Raw genomic sequence first — 10,478 nt, forward strand, 5'->3', positions numbered from 1 at the left:
AGACTTGATATGCTAAAATCCTGATTTGACCTGATTAAAAATTATCAGTAATATTCCAAACAAATGAATTCTTGTATAACATAATGCATCATAGTCAAAGGTCTTTAAAATAAGACATTTTAAGTACTCAATATTATCATTTAATTTAAAATAAAAACATCGGGTAATTTCAGGTCTTTAGTACATCCGGGTTTCAGTGTGTCCCATCGAAATCGGCAAATCGGACACATGTTTATCATGTTTACAAAGTGAAGTTGAGGATTTTCTCACCATACAAGCCGTATGTAAACATGCACGGACATTTTATCTGCAGCTCAAAGTACTTTATCAATCCTCTGGAGTATTATTCTAAGCAAAATTATCCGATTTATATATTCTTGTGTGAATTGTTTACGAGGAAATTCCGACTGTCACAGTAATAAACAAGGATGAACACTCTTGACTCTGTTTCGGATTCCCCAGTGATAATTGTATCGAATGATTAAAGAGCTGACGGTTACATTTTAATTTATGATTGGCGTGGACCATGGGAATGAATTCGAAGGTAAGATTTTTTTTTACCTAAAATTTACATTATATTACTATGGCAGCTTAGAGCATTTATCAGCTGTCGATATTTTTAGAAATACACAGACACAGCGATATATTAACTGTTTTACAATTCAGACGCTCTCAGTTAGCCTTTTAAAATCCCCACAGCTTTAAATTTTATTTAAATATGTGTGAGCATGTAATTTCAACAAGACTTGCTTTCAACATGTTCAAAACAAAATGTTTTTCAACTAAAAATATGTTGACGGGTGTGATGTTAGGGTACGATAAGCATGGTAAGGGCAGATACTTATTCACTTTTAATTTAGATCAGGCTTGTCAAACCGCACTACACATTTGGTGCATCGATGCATGTTCACATGGACTGAGTTCAATTCAAATTATTTTAATTCCAATTAATTTACTGCGCATTAAATTACTTCGCATTAGCTCCTTGTGAACACTAACATGACTAAGGTAAGCTAATTCCAATTAAATTTTGAGGCATGTGAAATGGCAAAATTAAGTCAAATGCTACATGTTAGTGGTCAGCTTTAAGTACTTGTGCTATTTTTGAGTGAAAAACTAAGGAAAATATAGTGTTAATCACTAGGCATGTGAAATGGCAAAATTAAGTCAAATGCTACGCTGAAAAACTAAGGAAAATATAGTGTTAATCACTAAAATGTGAAAACAGACACTGTGACATTATGTCAAATACATCTGTTTACGCCTAAGGTGACATGATTTGTAAATGATGTCATAAAAGCCTAACTGAAGCCTGCATGACTGTCAAAGTAAAATTTTTATTCGATTTGGTTACTTTGCATTATAATTAGCTGTCATGTGAACACAGTTTGATTCGCATTAGTTTGATTTGCATTTAATTTAGTTTACTTCGCAATAATTTACTGCGAATTAAACTCTCCGTCTGAACAGGGCACTAGACTCTAAAGTCACATGACGTCGTAGTGTAAGTTTGGCCTATAATACCACTTTAAAGCTTGAATGTAGCTCAAAGAAGCAAAGCACTGTGGGTCCAAAGTTACTGCAGAAAAAAATTTAGTATAATTTATTGACAAAATAATTGCACACAATATAATATTGCTCAGTTAATTAAATCAATATTTTATTATGTCATATGTATGTTTCTTAGTTAAATTGCAAAAGAAATTTGTAAAAAAAAAAAAAAAATGTAATAGTAGAGTTTGCTTTTTTTTGTGATAAGGCTGCAGAAATGGTTTGTTTGTTAATTAGTCTATTGAAAATTTTTCAGTCATTTTATGATGCCACCACTTGGGATAGTAAGCTGCAAATATAGACTTGTACTCAGCACTTATTGCCTTTGAGAAGTAAGGGATCCTTTTCGTGCCAACACCCACACCTACTGTGACACAGAATCTCGGTTTATACAGTCTCTTTGGAGTAACCTGTCTCTAGCATTTAGCAGTAAGTATCAGCTTCTTATTGATACTTTGATTGATAATGTTATCATGAGAATCTCACTCATTCACTCATTTAATATATACTGGTGAATAGCTTCAATATGGACCTTTACTTGGAACTCAGGGTCATTATCCTAACATCTACTGTGAGGTTTTTAGGGTCTAATTCACTACAAATGTTGGGTGCATGGTTAGGGAAAATAACTGCATACATGTTTTTGTCTTAGGTTTGATGCAGTGAATTAAAATCAAGCCCAGCTTCATGATTATACATAGCGATTGCCCTACCACTAGGCTACCATAACAGACAATGATGTATTTGGGTTATATAGTAAAAAACGCTTAGGCAAACACTTATAATAAAAAGAAGCTTATCGAAAATTGATTTTTATTCCCAGTCTTTTTAAAATATATATGGAAAACTAAGTGGTGTCCTGATAAGGCAATTTGTTAAAGTGTGTGTTAGGAACAATGTGCTAACACAGTGTTCTCAACACTGTTAGGCTAAGGCAACTTAGAACAACATGCAGTTGTGCTGATGCTCAACATGCTGCCATGCTAAGGCCATTCCAAGCTTTTTCTATGTTTAGCGTCCGTGTGCGCCTTGGTTTTTGACACCCCATGTTAGAAAAAACACACAACATCAGGAGTCCTGAAATTGATTAATTTAGGCAAAATTGTTGAATTTGTCAATTTCTCCAAATAATTCTGTACAGTAAGTTATATTTGGTGTATTGTAAGCATTTATTCCCTTGTTTATGCTTAAGAATAGACATTTCTTCTATTAAAGTAGTTTAATTAGATCAAATCATTGAAAATCATTTTAATTCTGTGTTTTATGTTTTGGCTTCTGTGTTGTTGTTTTTTTTGCAAATAGATTGGTAGGTTTTTGAAAGATGGGTGGACGCTAAACAGAGAAAAAACTTGGAATGGCCTAATACAACTTTACACAATCTATTAGGCCAAAATAAAAAATACTCCTGTTTCCTGTCACCCGACCTACCCTACATTTTACCCTCCGACCCTAAAAGTTTTTATTACATTTTCATTTTTTGGATAACTATTTTTCTAAAATACTGAAGTTGACCAATGATATTTACAGAATTAATACATCACAAGTGTACAGGTTACCTTTACTTTATAAATCTTGATTAACAAACTTGCTTTGAAACTGTTAACATATTTTCTTGTTATTACATTTATTACCTGCTTTATTTTCTGCATTCATTAAATTTTGAAAATAAAATTTTTTCTCAAAATAAAATTTTTTCCCTACATACCGACCCTAATTTTTTTGGTCAGGGGACAGGAAACATGATTATATTTTATTTTGGCCTTATGTGTAAGCTTGACGGCGTAGTGTAAACAGCCTGCTGAAACTTTATTACAAACGCACTAAGTACATTGTCACCGTGTTGTCATAAGCACACTAGCCCATTCTCATAAGCGTGATAGCACATTTTTACTTCACGCTAGCATGTAAGTGTCTTAAACAATTAGCATGCTGTCATAAACTTAGTAGCATGGTGTTTTAAATGAGCTAGAGCAGCATTGTTACTTTGTGCTAGCTCATTGTTTCTTCTGGATGCTGTTTTGTCACTTCATTAGTGCATTGTTCCTAATGTGCTGTAACACCTTTATGAATGGCCTTATCCTGACACATAAAAAATCATAACCAGATACCATCTTTCTGACTGATTAGTCGGTTAACAACTGTTAACCATTACCATTCCTTATAAATTTTGACATGAACAAGTTATGTACATACCCTTTATTTGAAATCATGAAAAACTAATATGTTATTTATTACATCCTCAAATGACTGCCTGTAAACCTAAATTTATAAATGATTATAGAGTAGTTTTACAAATAATACACATGCAGAAATATGACAGTATACATTTATTGACTGAGTTCGAGGGCAACATGCGTTTTGCAGACCAAAGAACCAAACTGTCTGCCCGAGGCCGTTAGGCCGAAGGCAGACAGTTTGGTTCGAGGGTCCGACAAAACGCATTTTGCCCGAGAACTCTGTCAATAAATGTTTTGTTATACCTTTCATTTTATTATATATTTTTTGACATACATGTATTTTGTACTATATTCCGTAATGTAACATTAGATCTGTCATTGTTTAAAACCAAAGAATGAAAATGAGATTAAGCTCCGCCCATTCTGTGACGTAAGCAGTCCAACATCTCTCCGAGCGGTCCAACATCGATTTTTTTATGCCGCTCAGGAAAACATTAAAAATGTTAGACTTTTTTCTGTATAGATTTTTATAGGAACAATTTTTTAAAGGTATAACAATATCTTATAACTAAGTTTGATGGTTTATCTTATCTTATAAGTTGTACTTTAAAAAAAATCAATTTCTTTTGATAGGTGTGACTGTCATCTGAGTACTGAAATTTGATGCCAAGCATGATCATGATTTGCCAGAAGAGCCTCTTTTGGGAGATGACAAAGAATAAACAGCAGAATGAAATTGAAACAATCAACTGAATCAAGTCTCAGTTTAAGAAGATGATTTTAAATATATCATATTTAAATTTTGATTTGAGAAACAGTAGGGATGTGCGATTTTATCGGTATACCGGTATATCGCGATTTTTTGTTGCGTGATACGTATCGTGATACGGAGACCTAAATACCGGTATTTAAGTACATATTATAAAGCCCAAAAATTATTCATTTACTTGTTTTATCTTTTCAAATTACAATTACAGAAAGTATAAAAATGTTGTAAAACGTGAAAAGAACGGCATCTTACCGTCCAAACATAGTTGATTTGATATACATCAATATTTCAAGAAAATAAAATTTTGTTTTTCAAGCAAATTTTTTAGAAAAATAATGACTTTTTATATAAAATCATTGTAAAAACTGCTTTTAAAAATATCATGATTTTATCGTGATATTGTGGGAAAAAATCGTGATATATCGCGGTACGAAATTTTTTGGCGATACCCATCCCTAAGAAACCGACATAAATCCAAAAATATGATTATATCAATTGCTTTCAGTTTTTCAAGATAAATAGATTTTGTTGCAAAATCTAATATGTTTAATTTGGAATAAATGTTCTTTTAAATATTTGTCAGATCTTGCATGTTTACATCTGTATTGAGGTCTTCCGCTTCCAAGGGAAGACATACCAATTCTAATGGTAAAGATGATAGAGGTCTGTCTTCAGTGGCAATATATAAGATCTAATATGTGTATTTTTACAGTATAATTGAAGGAAGATTGCTATCTTGGCATAAACAACTAAAGCATTAACAAATGTGCATGATTCAGAACAAAGGACATGTTATTTCAAACACAAGATCAAAGAGATGTCCAGTCACATTTCAAAGTCAACAAAGCACAAAATCTGTTTACAGTTTAGCTCATATGAGCTAAAGCTGTAGTAAAATTTTGAAAATTTACCCATTATCATCTGTATCTTAAATTCTTCAGAATTTCATTTCCTTCTCAGAACAACTGGACAAAGTTAAGTTAAACTTGGGCCATTCCGAGTTTTTTCTCTGTTTAGCGTCCACCCATCTTTCAAAAACCTACCAATCTATTCGCAAAAAAAAACAACAACACAGAAGCCAAAACATAAAACACAGAATTAAAATGATTTTCAATGATTTGATCTAATTAAACTACTTTAATGGAAGAAATGTCTATTCTTAAGCATAAACAAGGGAATAAATGCTTACAATACACCAAATATAACTTACTGTACAGAATTATTTGGAGAAATTGACAAATTCAACAATTTTGCCTAAATTAATCAATTTCAGGACTCCTGATGTTGTGTGTTTTTTCTAACATGGGGTGTCAAAAACCAAGGCGCACACGGACGCTAAACATAGAAAAAGCTTGGAATGGCCTTGGCACAGAGCATTCTTTAGTGTAGATTTCTGTGATTTAGTGATTTTCATAGGGTCACATTGACCAGCATTTTTCTCAAAATTGCTTTTAGACAGAAACATAATATTTTCAGTGATGATAGAGCTACATGTGCTGATGTGACACATATCTCTCTCTTTCTCCTATGGCTTGTAAAAAATCCCATCGGGGATTTAGAAAATGTTCACACCTTTTCTGCAATATTTCAACTATAAAGGGCTTGCCCCTATAATTAAGGACTTAGAGGGACCAAAATTTTTTCCTTAATATCTGAAAAAAAAATTTGAATTTGTAATATGTCAAAGAAGCAAAGTTGTTCAAAATGTCAAGCTTAATCTGTTGAATTCGTCAAAATGCGTCTGGTGACGTCGCTTCTGGTCAAACCGAAAGTCATCAGAAAGTGCATATTTTTGTCATTCTTGACAAGGTTTTGGGTAACATATATCACTGAAGGCATTAAACTTAATTTTTTGTCAATTCACATCACTTTTGGTCAAACCAGAAGTAGCCAAAAAAGCTTATTTTGAAGGTTTTGACCCAAAATTGAAATTATAAAGTCACTAGAGACAACTTAGCTCATTGCTTTCTTTTTGTTGACGTCACTTCCGGTCAAAACAGGACGGAAGACCTACTCGTTGCTTTGCAACGAGCTTTGCTCTAGTTATTAAGGTCTTCCGTCTTCACGGAAGACCTTATAGTGATTCTATTGTTTCTTATTATTATTCTTATTAAGGTCTTCCGTCTTCACGGAAGACCTTATAGTGATTCTATTGTTTCTTATTATTATTCTTATTATTATTATTATTATTCTTTTTTTTGACAAAATTTTGTGCAGGCGATTTCTCGAAAACTATTCAGCGGCTTTTCACGAAACTTTCACAAAATATGTGTCATTATATGAAGTTTTTACATTCGAAGAGAAATTTGGAAAATTCGCTTCTGGTGCCAAGTTATGGACGATTTCCTGATTTTAAAATGCGATTTTGTCGCCCCTTTTTATCGAAAATGGCTAAGGATATGAACTGGAGACTTATTGGAGATGATAGATCATGACTTTGTGGTTTGCAGAATCGCCTTTTCGTGAGTCGTCAGTACTTCCGGTCGTTACGAGATGCAAATTTAAAAAAATCGTATTTTCTAACTTTTTTGTTTTTTAGTATTTTTCATTTATATTTGGTATGGTAATAGAAGCCCTCCTTATAATGCTTACTATTTAATTTGTTTGAATGTTGATTAATCTAAAATCTAGATATCAGCATTCAAAAATCTGAAGCGGGTCCAAAATGGCGGCTGTCTCTGTCAACGCCGACATTTCGCAATAGTGGTTTACGGAGGCAGACGAGCGTTTGCTTTAACGAAAGTAACATAAGAATAAATGAAATGTAAATGAATACTTGGATTGTCACGTCGTAGTTTCGTTGCAGTTCTGTGTCAAACTAACGTCTTCTATAATTGGTTTTGGCTGGTTTTCAAAGTAGGAAAAGAAAAGACTAAATGTGCAAATGAAATTCGATATGGAAAAACAGATCTTAAATCAAACTTATAAGTAATACTTTCTCAAAAAAGAATATCAATTAATATTGTCAGTATAAATCTTAACCACTGTTTTTCCTATGCACTCTTGTGTCATATTAAACTAATAAATAAGACAAAAATAAGAAAACGATTTTTTAAAGATCGCTTCATGGAGTTTATTTTAGCATTCTTGTCTCGAAGACCTGATTCAAGTGATTGAGCATAAATGATATCTGATTCCTTGACCATCGAAGGGCGAGCCATGTTTTTCGGCGAAACGTTTCAACCTTTTTCGATTAACTAATCGGGATTGTTCACTTTGGGGATAAACAGGAAATTGAGAAAAAAAATCATTTCCGTTTCACCGCTTTAGTGTTACATGGATATATACAATATGGCATTTGACAAATGTGTTAAATATACTTTCTAAATCTCGAATCTTAGGCTACAAGAACGTTATTTTTTTTAATTTCATTGAAGCTATCACACCTATTTAATAGAACATTCCAAAGAAAAAGCGCGAAGATTAACTCGTGGCGTTTGGCGCTAAATTTTGAATAGTAACCTGCCTTTCATAATTTTAAGAGAGAAGCATATTCGTTAATATATACAAGTAGATTTAGAGTAGAGGTCCCGATAGCGTAATATTTAGTGTGCGTTGGAATTTCATGCTAGCGACTTGGGTTCAATCCCCCTTGTGTGCAAATCTTTTTTTTACTTTTTCAGCTCAATTTTACGATTTCTTTCCTGAATCGGACGGAAGACCTCTCGTTGCTCGCAACGAGTTTCACATCTAGTTATTATTATTATTATTCTTTTTTTTGACAAAATTTTGTGCAGGCGATTTCTCGAAAACTATTCAGCAGTTTTTCATGAAACTTTCACAAAATATGTCTCATTATATGAAGTTGTTACATCCGTAGAGAAATTTTGAAAATTCGCTTCTGGTGCCAAGTTATTGACAATTTCCTGATTTTAAAATGCGATTTTGTCGCCCCTTTTTCTTCAAAAATGGCTAAAGATATGATCTGGAGACTTATTGGAGACGATAGTTTGTCACTTTGTGGTTTGCAGAATTACCTTCTCGTGCGTCGTCAATACTTCTGGTCGTTACGAGATGCAAATTAAAAAAATCGTATTTTCCAACTTTTTTGTTTTTCAGTATTTTTCATTTATTTTTGGTATGTAAATAGAAACCCTTCTTATAATGCTTACTATACAATTTGTTTGAATGTTGATAACTCTAAACTCTAGATATTAGCATTAAAAAATCTGAAGCGGGTCCAAAATGGCGGGGCTCTCTGGCAACGCCGACATTTCGCAATAGGGGTTTACGGAGGCAGCCGAGCGTTTGCTTGAACGAAAGCAACATAAGAATACATGAAATGTAAAGGAATACTTGGACTGTCACGTCGTAGTTTCGTTGCATTTCTGTGTCAAACTAACGTCTTCTATAATTGGTTTGGTTGGTTTTCAAAGTAGAAAAAGAAAAGACTAAACGTGCAAATGAAATTCGATACCAAATATCTTTTGTGCATCACGGAAAAACATATACACTGGATGAAAAATACAGTTTCCGCATGGCTGAAACTCTACTGAAACTCTGCGGAAACTTAAGGTTACTAATAGTTTCCGCAAAGTTTCAGTGCGGAAACTTCAAGTTTCATCAAGTTTCCGCAGTGCGGAAACCAAAGGTGTCCACGAATCCAAATAGTTTCCGCAACTGAAACTTGCTGAAACTTGAGGTATACGCAAGGTTTCAGTATGCGTATATGGTTGAAATACATATGGTGTACCATAGGTTTCCGCAACTGAAACTTGCTGAAACTTGAGGTTTACGCAAGGTTTCAGTATGCGTATACGGTTGGAATACATATGGTGTACCATAGGTTTCCGCAACTGAAACTTGCTGAAACTTGGTTTCCGCAAGGTTTCAGTATGCGTATACGGTTGAAATACATATGGTATACCATAGGTTTCCGCAACAGAAACTGTACTATAAATTATACAATTTAGCCCAGCTTTTCAACCAAAACTCATTTCCCCCCTGAATTTTCATATTGGAAAAAACAAAACACAGTCACACTAGTTATCAAAGAATATTTAATGTTATTATCAACGTGTACATACATTGTCTTGGCCATTTATTTTCTCTTGCATCATAAATATTTTTACAACTAAGTCCGAGCTCTCATGTCACAACAGGAGGACAGAGAAAATGTCTGCATTTAATGATGTCTTATACATGAGAGATATAATCTTGTGAGAGGAACTTAGAACTGCAATCAATCAACTAAACCTGAATGATTCGGTGTATGCAAGTCTAGTATCATCAAGGAAATGTAAAAGTACTTGGTATGATAAATGCACAAGTTCACATCATTAGTAGCCAATAAGCACCAAAGTGGATTTCTTTGTTAAATATTCATTTTGTAGTCCATCATCAACCAACAGAAAAGTCCTTGAGTGGTCCACATTTTTGAAGACCCACTTGCACTTCAAGTTCAGGTTGGATTGACCTGCTCGTCAGTTACTTCAACCTATTGAAAATATATAAAAATATAGTTTAACAAAATCCCAATTTAAATAAAACAACATGTTATATCCTCTTGCATACTCGCTACACAACATCTAACAGCATCCATAGAAGGTCACGTCAAATATAAAATACGGAACAACTCAGACTCTAGACTTATTCATTCCAATAAATTAAATACAATAATTTTTGCATTCGAGTATTTGATTGGTTAATAGAATTTAACGTCTGGCGTGACACTCTATAGGATGCCATTAGATTTTAGCCAATATGTGCGCAGATCTAACATTTAAGGTCAGACGAGACGTTCCTCAAAATCTGTTTTGTATATTTTCGTAATGTATGAAAAATGTTCAAAATTTTAATAACATTCTGATTTCTAAACCAGTTTCTAAATGTTTTTAAAAAATCCAAACACTTAAACTTTTCAAATTCGATTTTTTTTTCTTCCCAAAAGGATTATATAAGAAAAACTATCCCTGGTATCTTGCAGAAATACCTGGTAAGGTACCTCAATTTTTTGTGTGTAAACATGTTTTAGTAGCAAT

The 10,478-nt window shown here is 33.3% G+C and overlaps 1 long non-coding RNA gene across 1 annotated transcript; it reads left to right on the forward strand.

Moving 5' to 3' along the window:
- Window positions 1-209: 209 nt before the first annotated feature.
- LOC134236167 (uncharacterized) lies at window positions 210-4,540 on the forward strand. Its single transcript, XR_009985548.1, has 3 exons — window positions 210-544; window positions 1,808-1,980; window positions 4,362-4,540. It is a non-coding gene; the product is annotated as an uncharacterized LOC134236167 (long non-coding RNA).
- The last annotated feature ends 5,938 nt before the right edge of the window (window positions 4,541-10,478 follow it).

The sequence above is a fragment of the Saccostrea cucullata genome, unplaced genomic scaffold (assembly GCF_032062105.1).
Source record: "Saccostrea cucullata isolate Sc308-1 unplaced genomic scaffold, CSIRO_AGI_Scuc_v1 ctg23807, whole genome shotgun sequence".
NCBI classification, from domain to species: Eukaryota; Metazoa; Mollusca; class Bivalvia; order Ostreida; family Ostreidae; genus Saccostrea; species Saccostrea cuccullata.